Consider the following 13,196-nt stretch of genomic DNA (forward strand, 5'->3'; position numbering starts at 1 on the left):
CTGCTCTCTTTAAACTACTTTCTGTCCACCCCAAGAACATGAAGACTTCCCATGTGGAATAGGTGGATGTGAACAATCTGTTCCAACAAAGCCATGAAGGCAGCAGAAGCAGGCACTGTGGAGTGCATAGAGCTTGGTCAGATGTCAAAGAGCCCAAAGTCATTGATTGACAGTTAATGCTTCCACGTCTCGACTTTCCTCATCGTGTTGTTAATATATTTTGAGTCAGCACAAGACATTAAGTGAGAATTTGAGGGGAGTTCTGCAAAAGTTGCAGAGGACACATGAAGGCCAGCAGATGACAAAGAAAAGGTTTAGAAACAGAAATGCATAAAACATATAGTATTTTTACTTAACTTTGACCTACATATTGCCTATGACCAAATACTTAACCCAAATTTTACAGTAAAGTACTGTAAACACCGCATAAAAGAAAAAGAAAAAATTCAGATTTCTTCTCTGATATGAAGGGAGAGCCAAAAAATTTTACATGCATTTTCCAGATTACCAGGGTGTGGTGCCTCTAACCCTGGCAGTGTGGAAGGGATAACTGTACTGCATCCCAAGCTATCACCAGTTGTCTTGTCAAGGATTTCAATGACTTTGGAAGAGATGTGAGGCAGAACTGCACAAAATCGTCAACTTGGTGATTGGCTGCTGACTTTGCACAACCCTGCCTAGCTTAAATCCAGTTTACATAAGAGTTAAAAGACATCACCCATATCATTTCACTGCTTTATTATTTTACCGACTGTTTGTACGTGACCTATGGTAGAGCCTTCTGAGCTTGTACTGGTCTGATCAGCCACAGCTGGGACACCTTACACTGACCCCAACATGTCTCTGGTGACACAAAGGACTTCACATTCATGAGCATAATATTAAGTCTCATTGATGCATATTGACATGTCATCTTCATCAACTCACCCCCATCCAAACCTTAAGGAATCCTCTGGTAATGAACCACACACCAAGGTTCCTGCTGTTTTTACCAGTTCTCTCAACTCAGATCCACTGAAGGTCCAGAGAGTATCTTTCCTTAGCTAGAGAACTGTGAGTGTCTTCACTAAGAATCAAGAAACTTTGGGTCCTGATCCCAAGAGATAAGAAATAAAATATCTGAACTCTGATCTAGAGAACTCTTGCTTCTGGTACAGAAATGATGTCAAGGAATTTCCATTCAGAATTTGAGATTAAATTAACAGGCATTTGTTTAGCAAGAAATTGTCCAATCCCAAGACAGAAGTGACAAAATATATGGACTCTAAACTAGAGCATTCTCATATACAGAACAAAAATTATATCATGGAGTCAGGATTTGAGATCCAATAAACACGTTTTTATTTGGAAGTGACAAAGTACAGGCTATTGCTCCTGCCTTAAGGAAGTTGTGGTATAGTTGTAGAATAGACATAAATAGGAAAATATCAAATAATCAGAAATAAGGGCTCAAAGTCATGCTAGAAGAAATGTTACAAGGCACTGCTAATTCATTGCCAATGTAGTACAGTGAGAACTACTCAATTTGGTGTCAAGGAGCCAGGTTCAAATTATGACTGTTTTTTACCTTAGACAAGATCTTCTCCTCTTTGGGTCTCAATTTCCTCATCTGTAAAATGAGATGGGGTGACCACACTGGACAACTTTTGAAGTCTCTTCTAATTCAAAATCCATTGTTCACTGAATTCTTCAGGTCAAAATTGGCAAGGCCAAAAACCATGATTGCCCAATGCACTGTTGGGAAGAGGTTTTGTTCTCAGGATAAATTACAGAAAAAAAGAATTTTAAGTATAAGGCAGGGAGGGAAGGACTGACCGTTGAGGGCTCCATCCTTAGAACGTGCTCAGATTTGTTCCTGGTGGGTCCAGAACATGTGCATATATTCCCTAACTGGTTCTGATCCAACATATGAAACTTATAAAGATTGTTTCTAGCCATGGGGGACTGAGAGGCAGTTATTGGGTGATGATGAAAAGTCTTCTAATTGGCTACAGAGCCAGAGGAGCCTGACACTTGGGAGACAGGCACTATGTCTGAATACAAAAGGGATGACTTGCCTATTTCTCCTTCTCTTTTCCTCCCTGGAATGGAGTGAAGCCAGGACTTCTGTGAACTTCTAAGTGGCTGTTCCCTCTTCTATCTGGCTGCCAAATGGCTAGGAACACAGGGCAATTCCATTTCTTTTGTGTTTGTTGTTTCCTGATCTTAGATGGATGGATGTTCTGAAAGGGAAGTTCCCAGGTGACTGTGTAAGTTTGGAAGTTCCAGAAGTTCAATCAGAAATCACACCAAAGGATATGGCAGTGGCCACTGTAATGGGAGTGGCCAACCACAGAGGATGGATGTGGAAAGAGAATAAGAATGTCAGTGGCTTTAGGGATCATGCCCCTAGTGACAGAGAAGTGCTGTCTATAGACTGAAAGATAACAATTTTTGGAGTCCAGCTGAGAGCTAAACCTAAGGGGAACCTCATGAGATGTCCACAAAGGGAGAAAAGGACTTTCAGGGCAAGAGGTTAAGTGTTCCCCTTGGCCACCTGTGTTCTCTACACCAAGTTCCTCACTGCCATTGTCCTTTAAGCTCACTCTCCCCAAGGACCTTGGGGTTTTTTGTTGGGTTTTTTGAAGGTCTGGTTCTTTACTTTGAAAAACATTTTGTTCATTGCAAAAACACTGCCACTATTAGTTTCTCTTTCTCCAGACTGCCTCCCAAAAAGACCACACCAGAGAAGTGCGCAATTCTAAGCCAATATTTAACAGAACACAAACTCAACTTAGACCTTATAGAAACCTCACCAAAAGAGGAGAATCAGCAGTAGAACAGCACTCAAGTCAGCCCCTGTACAGCAGAAATCACTAAAAGCCAGATGACAGCCAAATAATAGAATTTTTTTTTAATTTAAGGTTTTTCTAAGCTATTCATTATTTCTGTAGTTCTAAGTGGAGCACAACGAAATGGTACTTTTAACAGCAGCTTTGGACCTAAGAATGGCTAATGAGATGAGTTTCATTTGGCTGGTTAGTGTCTGAAAAAACAAAACCCCAACAAAAAAACCGTGATTTTCTTTAAGAGCTGGCGTAGAAATAGGGGTAGATGCCTCAACTTCTGGGGCATGTGATCCATTCTGTGAGTAAGGAGAAAGAAGGTGATTTGGTCACACAGAGAGAGGCCTTCTTATATAATTTGCTCAGTTATGATTGATAAGAAAATTTTTTTAAAGCTACTCCAAGATACCTTAATGCTAAAAGGCTGAGGAGCACTCTTTTGGGGGAAAACCGTTGGAATGACCTTTCTGGTTTGATTGGTACTGGGTACAGAGCATTGAGGTTTCCTAGGATGGAGTCTTTCCTTGGGCTATGTTTAGTTCTCAGAAAGGCTGACACCACTTTCCATTTTTTTGGAGAGAGGATGTTGTTTATGCAGAAAGAGTTATCATTCTAATGTGTCTAGGAACTGGGAAATTATGTGGACTATTTGGCAAATGGTTACTACTATGACCAAAAAAAGTTATATATAAACATATATATATATATATATATATGTATATATATATCGTGCATGTATATATACATGTGTACACACGTGTGTTTTTATACCACATGCTTGTAAAGACACGCTTGCATTGTGCTCATGTTCCTTTAAATGCTGTTTCCAAAAGTGCTCAGCCCCTAGTTTAAGTGGAATCACTACAGAAAGAAAATAAACATTTATTAAGCACCGATTATGTGCCAGAGACTATGCTAAGTGCTTTACAAATATTACCTCATTTGATCCTTACAACTTCTTGGGAGGTAGGTGCTATTACTACCCCATTTTAGAGTTGAGAAAACGGAGGCAGACAAAGTAGGTGAATTGCTCAGGATCACACTAACAGGAAGCAGTCGAGCAGATCTGAACTCAGGTCTTCCTGACACTAGGCTCTATCCACTGAGCTACCTGCCTCTTTAAGAAGAGAGCTAGAGAAATAATTTGGCAAAACTGATATAAAGGGCATATTGAGGTTTGCTTCAGGAAACCTGGCATCGTACAAAGTCAGTCTCCATAGGAGGAAGGTGAGTGGGGAAGGGTGGGACGAGGCAATTTCTAGATCTCATGCAGGTCATTCAAAGCCTTTTCTTTAATGCATTTCCATTTATAGAGAGGTCACGTCATTGAGGCTTTGGTCCAGTTCTTTGCTGATGGCCTTTTACTTCAGTATCTGAACACGCTCCATCTCCCAAATCAATTGTTGTTTCTAGCTGACCTTTCAGCACACTCAGCACAGGTTTCTGCCTCCTTCAGTATGTCAGATAGGATCTTTATCTTGTCCTTATATTTCTCAGAATGCTTTTCTTCAGCAGCATTCAGGCAACTGAGGTTCTGGCCCATCGATCCAAACTGCTCATTCATCTCCTGGCAGTGGGATTCAACCAGCTCCGTTTGCTCCGTGGAGTGTTCCAAGTCCCACTAAATGATCACTGGCTTGACAGTTACCTCCTCATACGTCCTGTGTGCTTTCTCTGAGATGTGCTTAACCACTCTGTCCTCGGTTTCCGGAAGATCTGTTTTCTATTCCTATATCAGGGCCAGATGTTCAATGACTTACCTCATTCACTGTCATCAGCTATCTTCTCTACCTCTTCTGGCTTATGCAGGGCAGAAGTCAGGAGCTCCTGAGCACAGTCCAGCTCCAACTCAGCCAGGTGAATCCCATTCCAATTTCTGCTTGAGCACTGCCACTCTCCTCCCCAGGGACCTTTGGGGGAAATATAATAACAATAATAATTCACACTTAATAGCACTAAACTTGTGCCAGGCACTGTACTAAGTACTTTGCAATTATTATCTCATTTGATCCTTACAATAACACTGGCAGGTAGATGCTACTATTATCCCCACCTTGTAGATGAAAAAACTGAGGCCTAGAGAAGTTAAGTGACATGCCCTGAATCACACCGCTAATAAATATCTTAGTCTGGATTTGAACTCAGGACTTCCTGTTTTCAGGCCCAGTGTTTTATCCACTGTGTCTCATGCCCCATTTTAGGGACATTTTTTGTCACTACTATTCTCCCTAAATATCCTCAGTAATTTTTTCTTTAAAGCAATAGAGTTCAATAAATTCTGACTGATAATGAGAAGCACACCAGTAGGGGCTCAGGAGCTACAGCATTTAACACTTCTGGTCTCTTGGGAAAGTAATAGTTAGCTGCTTTCTGGGGACCCAACGTGTAACCGAGAGTGCCTAGTTGCCTGACAACTAGGTGGTTGACATAACTAGAGGCTTAGAGGCAAGCAGACCCGAGTTCAAATTTGACCTCAGATACTAGCTTGCTGTGTGACCCTAGGCAAGTCATGTAACCTCAGCTTGGGTTGCTGTGCAGATCAAAGGAGATATTTGTAAAGTGCTTGGCACATAGTAAGTATTATATAAATGCTTATTCCCTCCTCACTCCCCCAGTTGAGGAATTATTCTAGAGGAGGTTCTACATAGGACCCTAGAGGAAAGAACTTTGGATTGAGAGATAGCACGGTGCAGGACAGATCTGGAGTCCATGGACTCCATTTCAAATTTCTGCTCTGTCACAGTCTGTGACCATCGGCAAGTCACAAGCTCTCTAGACTTCTGTTCCTTATCTATAGAATGAGAGGATTGGGGGTGACCTCATGGTCTGCTCCAGCTTGTGAAAGCTCCTTGAAGGGAAGGGCTGTTGTATTTTTGTCTTTGTATACCCAGAGCCTGGCACAGTTCCTGAAACATCAGAGGCACTCGGTAAATGCCCCCTCATTGTTTCATTGATGGCTGGATCCAATCCAACCTCCCCAACCTCATCCCTCTATAAAGGCAGGGGAGCATAGTGGTAGGAGGGAACCCAAATACGAGTTTCAACACTTACTCTGTGACCTAGAGCAAGTCACTTCATCCCTCTCCCCATTTCACCCAATCTCAGTTGTATCATCCTTTAAATGGGAATAATAGTACTTGTATTGCTTGTCTCCTCAGATTGCTATGAGGAAAGAGTCTTGTAAACTTTAAAGAGCCATGCAAATCTGAACTATACATACACACACACACACACACACACACACACACACACACACACACACACACACACACACACACACACACACACACATACATCTGTATCTATCAATTCCTCAGCTAAAGAAACAGGCTCAGAGAGTGGACATAGCCCCATGGTCTTGGAACATCTTGAGTCAATGCAATGGTATTTTGACTAGTGACACCAGAGTTACATCATCTGAAATTTGACACCAGTGATGGTCAAGATAAAAGTCACCTGAATTTGATGCCTGAAATAGAAGACGGAAATCAATGCTCTCTGTAAGATGATATATTTAATATCACTTAATTTCTTAAATAAACATTCAATCCAATTTAATGAGCATCAACTGTGATTCTACTAGATACAGGGCACTCTGCTAGGCATTAGGGATGCAAAGACAAAGCCTCTGCCTTCAAGGAGCTTATGGGGGGGGGAGGGGGGTGCCACAAAGATAAGGAAAAATTGTTTTTCCAAGGAAGAATGGTTTCATTTTTGTCTTTGTATTTCTCCATTCCCGGTGCCTAGCACATTGCTTGGCACATAGCACATACTTAAAAAATTCTTGTTGACATTGACTGATACATAACAAATTGAGTCAAAGGGAAAGAAAGAGCACCAATAATTAGAAGGATTAGAAATGGTTTCAGAGAGGAAGAAGAGGAGAGATTTTGGTCTAGTATATTTATTGTTTTCAAAAATTCCTTCTAATACTAACTTAAACAATCCTATGACCTTGGATTTGTATCATATAGAAAGGAGCTAGTCAGGGAGGCTGCCTGACTTGTGGATTGAGGGATGGCCTTGGAGTTAAGAAGACCTGGAATCAGCTCAAGTCTTGCCCCAGGCACATTCTGGCTGTCCCTCAACTTCTCAGTGTCCAGTTAACCTTTCAAAACTACAAATTACAGGCCAGAAATTCTGAGTTTCCTTATCAAGAGCTTCTTGAACCGTTGAAATCACAGGGTGAAGGTGACAGGGAGAGACTCTGCCGGGCAGGCAAGGCCAAAGATAAGGATGAAAGGCCAAGAAGTGGCTACCTAGAGTCCTTGGGAAACAACTAGGGAAAAAATGAAATGAAGCTATATAGTGAGTGGCTAACTCAGACCCCTCCTCCAAAGCCAGTCAAATGTAGGCAAATGACCTGCTCTTTGGTGTTTGAATTTGGAGGTTTTTTAGTTGTTTTTACTTTCATAACTTTCTCATTATCAAGGCCATACTTAACCAACGTATAGTTCTCGCTTATATTGTTATCCATTTAAACATTATCCCAGGGCCTCAAAAGCCCAGATTTATAGTTGATACAACACATCCTCATAGTTTTTAAAGACAATGCCATCCTCAAATGAGACATACTATCTTAAGTTATATACCAGTACTCCGCTGGACGCCTGTTCTCTACCACGTGGGTTCTCCCTCCCTCCAGAGAGGAAGATCACAGTCCATCCATGTGTGCTTCTCTCCTGGGACTCTAGTGCCTTCTGCTTTCTTTCCTGATGCTCAGCTGCCATCATTTTGGAAACAAAAAGGGGGCATAAGACAAGGAGCCATTTTTATATTTTTCTTTGTTTCATACATAGGTTGCCATGGCCAAATAATTCATTGCCAAGTATCCAGCCTGGTGGTGATAAAGCCTTTGTGTTCTTAGCTCACCTGGTCCCCCAAAGGCAGACTCTGTGAGTCCCTGGGACTGTAATTGAAGCCTTTCAGATGAGGTAAGACTTCCAGAGTTTATGGTCTCCTGTGAAAGCTTGCCTATAATAGGTGCTTAATAAAGGTATGTTGAATAAATGAATGATTCCCAGCTCCTGGCCCCTAACTTGGGGATTCTTAACCTTTTTTGTAACAGAGACCCCTTTGGGCAGTCTGGTAATAGTCCTCCTGTCATCCCTTACCCTAGCACATCTTATTTTTCCTCTCAAAAGTTTCCTTACTTTCGTCTCTTTTTTCAGAATCACAACATTTAAGAGAAAGAATTGACTCCAGATGCCGTCCGGTCCAACTGCTACCTGAAAAGTAATCCTCCAAAAAAAGTTCATCCAGCCTTGCCCCAAGGCCGTTAATGAAGTACTCAGGCATACATTGTTACAGAGATCTAATGTTTGGTGTTTTGCTTAGTTATACTTACATTATACTTTCATGTTACTGCAACCCGGGTTTTTGTGAGGGAGAATGTTGATATACTATGCATATGCCTTAATGAAGGATGCATTGGTGTGAGTGCTTGAGAGAGAAGAGATATTTCTTAGTTCTAGATTCTCTTCTGGGCCAACTCTAGACATTTGATGAGAGAAAGACTTTGAAGGCTGGAGACATACAGGAGAAGCTGGCTTCTTAATGTGCCTTCTGATTTCCACATTGCTTCCTTAGAGACCTTGAGGAATTTCCTTTTGGGTGAGATGTGGACACCACAATTAGAACCTCTTGACTGAATTGAGATCTCATTTTCCTCCCATCTAAACAACTCATTTGCTCTGTATATTTTCTAATATAGTCTAATCCAGAGGTTTGCAAAGTGTGGTATGGGAATTAAAACTGTCCAAACTATGATAAAAGAGACTGAGGCAGAGTCTGAGCCAGTGATACTTTATTAAAGGGTTCCTGGTCCCCTCTAATGGAGGGGACCTCAGATCTGAGATGCCCCCTTCTTCTGATACTTGCAAAAGAGGCATGGTAAAATACAGACTCTCATTGGTTGATAGACCTTGCTCTTGAGGGCCAAAAATGACATGTTAGCAAGGGAGTCACGGGTTGGGTGAAGCATGGGGCGTCTCCACTGACTGAGTGGTCATAAGATGGTCACTTGCTCATCTTGGACAAGAGAGAGAGGTCTGGAGATATAAAAATAAATTGGGGGACTTTCCAAAGCATCAAGGCATCCCATCCATGCTAGGTTTGGACATGGAATTTGAGTAAAACAGGATGGAGGTATCTTTGTCAGCATGCTTGTAATTGCACAAGTGAGCCTCATAACTTGGTAAACAAGTAGTGAACATTACATTAAAGTTTAGGCCCCCTATAAGACTATCTATCCCTATATGATTTATGTAGAACATCACACTGATTAATACTGATTGGGATATAGTAGGGGTCCAAATGAATTATTTCTCACAATGGCCTATAGGCCAAATCCTGGCCCCTGTCTGTTTTCGTATAGCTCCTGAACTTAGAAAAGTAAGATGATTTTTTAAAAAAGAATTCTTACCTAGCAGGCTATACAAAAAGAGGCAATGATTCAGATCTGGCCCAAGGGTCATCATTTCCCAACCTCTGATCTAATCTATGTGACTTTTCAAACTTCTGTTTGTTGTCTGCTTGGATAAGTGGCTTTACTCACTAGTCACAATTTATGATAGTCTCCTGTGCAGCCAGTGTTTGGTGGAAATGAACCAAGTTGCACGGTAAACTTGGAGTACCCTTCTGCCTCAAGTGGCTTTTTGAGTTTATTGTACTCCTAGACCAGAAATATTTCGGTGACAGATAGGTGTAATTCTATTTCTGGCAGTCTTGGGAAAGAGTGTCCAGTCCAGCAGTGCTTGGGGTTTGCCTTCCTCTCCTCTGCCACCTTCCCAAACCCCCAGCTATTGTGCAGGCTTTCTTCCTCTCTTCTGGGATGACCTAGACCTCAGATCATATCTATCAGTGCCTCCCATAAGCCTTATTTAGACTACCTGCATCGACATAAATGTCTTACAAGAGCATACACCCACCTTATATCACAAAGAAATAGACTTCTTATTCTTCTTTAAATTTGTTCTTTGGTAATATGCAGAAAATTCAATCCATGTTTCTGAGCAAGTTTAGCTCTGAAAATAAAGAAAATATTGGAACTCGTCTTGAGTGTTTGGGCCCTTTCCATATCACGATGAAAAGGACCTGATAGAAAAGCTGAAGGGAAGGTGTCATTTGACCATGGCCTGCAGGGTACTAATGGGCATTCCATCACCAGGGTTAACATTGGGCAAGTCTCAGTAGAATCGCCAAAGCACAATGGATGTGCTTACCTGATTTCAAGTCCTCAGCTTCCCTGAAAGCCTGCCTCTGGGAACTGCTTTATTCGAATAAACAGGCAGAGAGCCTCAGAAAAACTCACCCCAAGGGCTGAGGAACAGGTTTTGAAGATCAGTTAGGCTTCTCTCCTTTTTCAAATTGTTTGTGTATATTTTGGACTTACTTGCAAAGTGTACTTGTATCCATGCAGTAGAATGTTAGCTGTTTGAGGGCAAGGGCTGGCTCTTCTTTTTTGTCACTGTACCCACACATTGAGCACAGTGTCTTGCTTTGCAAGGGCTTACTCAGTTCTTATTGAACCAAATTGATTGAAGTGCTGTAGAAATATGTACTGTTCTTCTTCTTTCTAACCTTTTCCTTTGTAGACAGGAGGATTGGCCCCCATAACTTCAAAGTCATTGAAAGGAACCAAGTGGTACAACAGAAAGAGGCACTGTCACTGCAGCCAGAAAGTCTCGGGTTCAAATCCAACTTTGGGGAATCACCATGGTTATGCCTTTGGGCTAGTCAGTCAGACTCTGAGCCTTGGCTTTTTCATCTGCTAAGTGGTCCCTTTCAGCTCTTTATCTGTGATCCATTTACCTTCAGCTGACTCTTTTTTCCTTGCCCAGGGTCACACTGCTGTTAAGTTTTGGAGCCGGGAGTTGAATCCATGCCTGCCTGCCTTAAAAGTGGCCACCACATCGGCTATACCTTATTACCTGTGTTGTCAACTTAACAATTTCATTTAACATAGTACTTTATGTGTTGTTTGCCCCAGTAGAACGTAAGCTTCCCTAGGATGAAAACTGTTTCTTCCTACACCTCTGAGCATGCTGTCTGGAGTATGACAGACTTGATTAATGACTTCAATTATGAAATGGAAATACTTAGTGATGGAGAAATAAGGGGCCTACTTGGATGTTTGGAACTGAGGGAACTGGTCATATGGAACTAGAGTTCTATTACTAGTTCTGCAGGAACCAGTCTAGTTCCTGTAGAGGTGATTAGTACTATAAATAACAGCAATGATCACAAAACCTCCTATTCATCTGGACTCCAAACAACCAGAAGGTTTCAAAAACACACTACCTTGTCTTTATGAGAAAAAGAAACAAAATCCAAGTAAACAAGCTAGTATCAGGAATTTAATTTTTCAAAGGTAACATAAGGAAGTTTAGCACATATTGTACAATTGCTACATACTGCACATACATACTATGTGTCATATTACAGGTGTGTATAATTGTCCACACCTCCTATGCTATATATAACACGATAAGTGATGTTCCAAAGGAAAGGGAAAAAAATAAGCATTTATTTACTGCCTACTAGGTCCCAGGCTTGGTGCTATGTGCTTTACAAATATTATCTCATTCAAGCCTTACAGCAATCCTGGGAGGTAGGTGCTATTATTATCCCTGTTTTACATTTGAGGAAACTGAGGCAAATAAAGGGTAAGGGATTTGCTCAGGGCCACACTGATAGCAAATACTGGAGACAGGTTTGAACTCAGGTCTTCCTGACTCCAGGCCCAGCCCTCCAGGCCTTGAACTATTGGCTTCTAATGCATCAATTCAATTCAATTTTATTTTCAAAAATTATCTGGCATTTATTTTCTCTCCCTCCCACCACCCCCCCAATTGAAAAAGAAAAAAGCAAGCAGAACCCTTGGAACAAACATACAGAGTCCAGTATAACCCATGTCTAAGAATGTGTGTTTCATTCTGCATATGATCCATCCCTCCTCTCTCAGAAGGCAGACAGAATTCTTTGGCTTGGTTCTCTGGAATCATGGCTGGTGGTTGTCAGAGTCAAGAAACATGTATTAAGCATCTACTCTATGCTAGGCGTGGTGGAAGGTGCTGAGAATGAAAGGACCAAACATTCTGGGGGGCAAATTACAACATGCACACAAGTAAGTAAACACAATGTATTTATAAAGTCATACAGAATTAGACAGCATTTATATAGCACTTCCAACAACTCTGTAAGGTACGTACTATTATTATCCCCAATTTACAAATGAAGAAACTGAGGCAGAGGGAAGTTATGTGACTTACCCAGGGTTACACATCCAGTAAGTGTATGGGGCTGGATTTGGACTCAGGTCTTCCTGACTCCCAGTCTCCTGCCATAGCCACTGCTCTATAATTTGAAGAGAAAAAGAGCACTAATAAATGAGAGATCAGACAGTGCCTTGGGGGGGGGGGGTGGAACAAGAAACATAGTAAACACATAATTAAAGTTTGTTGTTTGAGTAGTAAGTGCTTACTGTGTTCTGTAGCCCTTTGTTAGGCCTCCAATCTTGTTAGGAAAGTTCCAGCATTAGGTTTTGGTATCAGATGAGAAGGGGAGGGGACTGCCAAACTCAAGGCCTCCAGCAAATCTTTCCCTTCCCCCCCCCCCCCCCCCCCCCCGTATCTCAGCCACCACCATGGTCATCATCATTGTTATGCAAGCCTTTTAAGTTCATAAAGGCTTCAGCTCACATATTAGTGCAAGGATTATTCCCATTTCATCGTTGAGAAAACTGAAACCACTACCGTTCATTACAGGCATTCGTTCTTTTTTGCAAATTGCCCCTTCACTGAGAACTGGCTAGCAACTAAAGTGACCATCTGTCTTATTCTTGTAGAATCAGACAATGCCCGAAACAAACATTTATTAAGCACTTACTGTGTGCCAGGCTCTGTGCTAAGGGATATTTAATCGAAGTTCAGAATCCTGCTTCGTCTCCTTTCCCATTTCTGAATGTTTCCCATCCCTGAGTTATGAGAAACTGGGAGGCATCTAAATTCAGCGCAGATGTGTGTTTTGGGGGGGGTAGTATGGTTTGAGTGTATGTGGCAGCGGTGGGGAGGGGGTTTAGTGACGTCTTATTTTTAAAAGTCACATCCTCCACCAGCCGGCCGCCCCATCCCTTTCCATCTCATCGTACATCTTCCTGCATGGCAGCTGCTCGTAGCTGAGACACTCCCTATATTAAATATTCAAGCACCCCTTACGGGGTGCGTACGAAAAGGAGATGGAGGCATCTACCACTTCATTTACTCGGGGGGTGCCTTGCTTTCCCTCTTTGCTCTTCTCCTCCAAACACCCAGTTGCCCCTCCTTACTAGCCAACAAGACAGCTTAGAGCCAAGAGACGCCAGAACAGAAG

General features: G+C 41.9%; 1 long non-coding RNA gene across 1 annotated transcript; it reads right to left on the reverse strand.

The window, feature by feature from the left end:
* Window positions 1-11,164: 11,164 nt before the first annotated feature.
* LOC144456744 (uncharacterized) lies at window positions 11,165-12,932 on the reverse strand. Its single transcript, XR_013485810.1, has 3 exons — window positions 12,714-12,932; window positions 12,098-12,182; window positions 11,165-11,923 (listed from the first exon to the last, which is right to left on the reverse strand). It is a non-coding gene; the product is annotated as an uncharacterized LOC144456744 (long non-coding RNA).
* Between the last annotated feature and the right edge of the window lie 264 nt (window positions 12,933-13,196).

This window comes from Phascolarctos cinereus, unplaced genomic scaffold, assembly GCF_003287225.1.
Source record: "Phascolarctos cinereus isolate Bilbo 61053 unplaced genomic scaffold, phaCin_HiC Scaffold_4;HRSCAF=312, whole genome shotgun sequence".
Lineage (NCBI taxonomy): Eukaryota > Metazoa > Chordata > Mammalia > Diprotodontia > Phascolarctidae > Phascolarctos > Phascolarctos cinereus.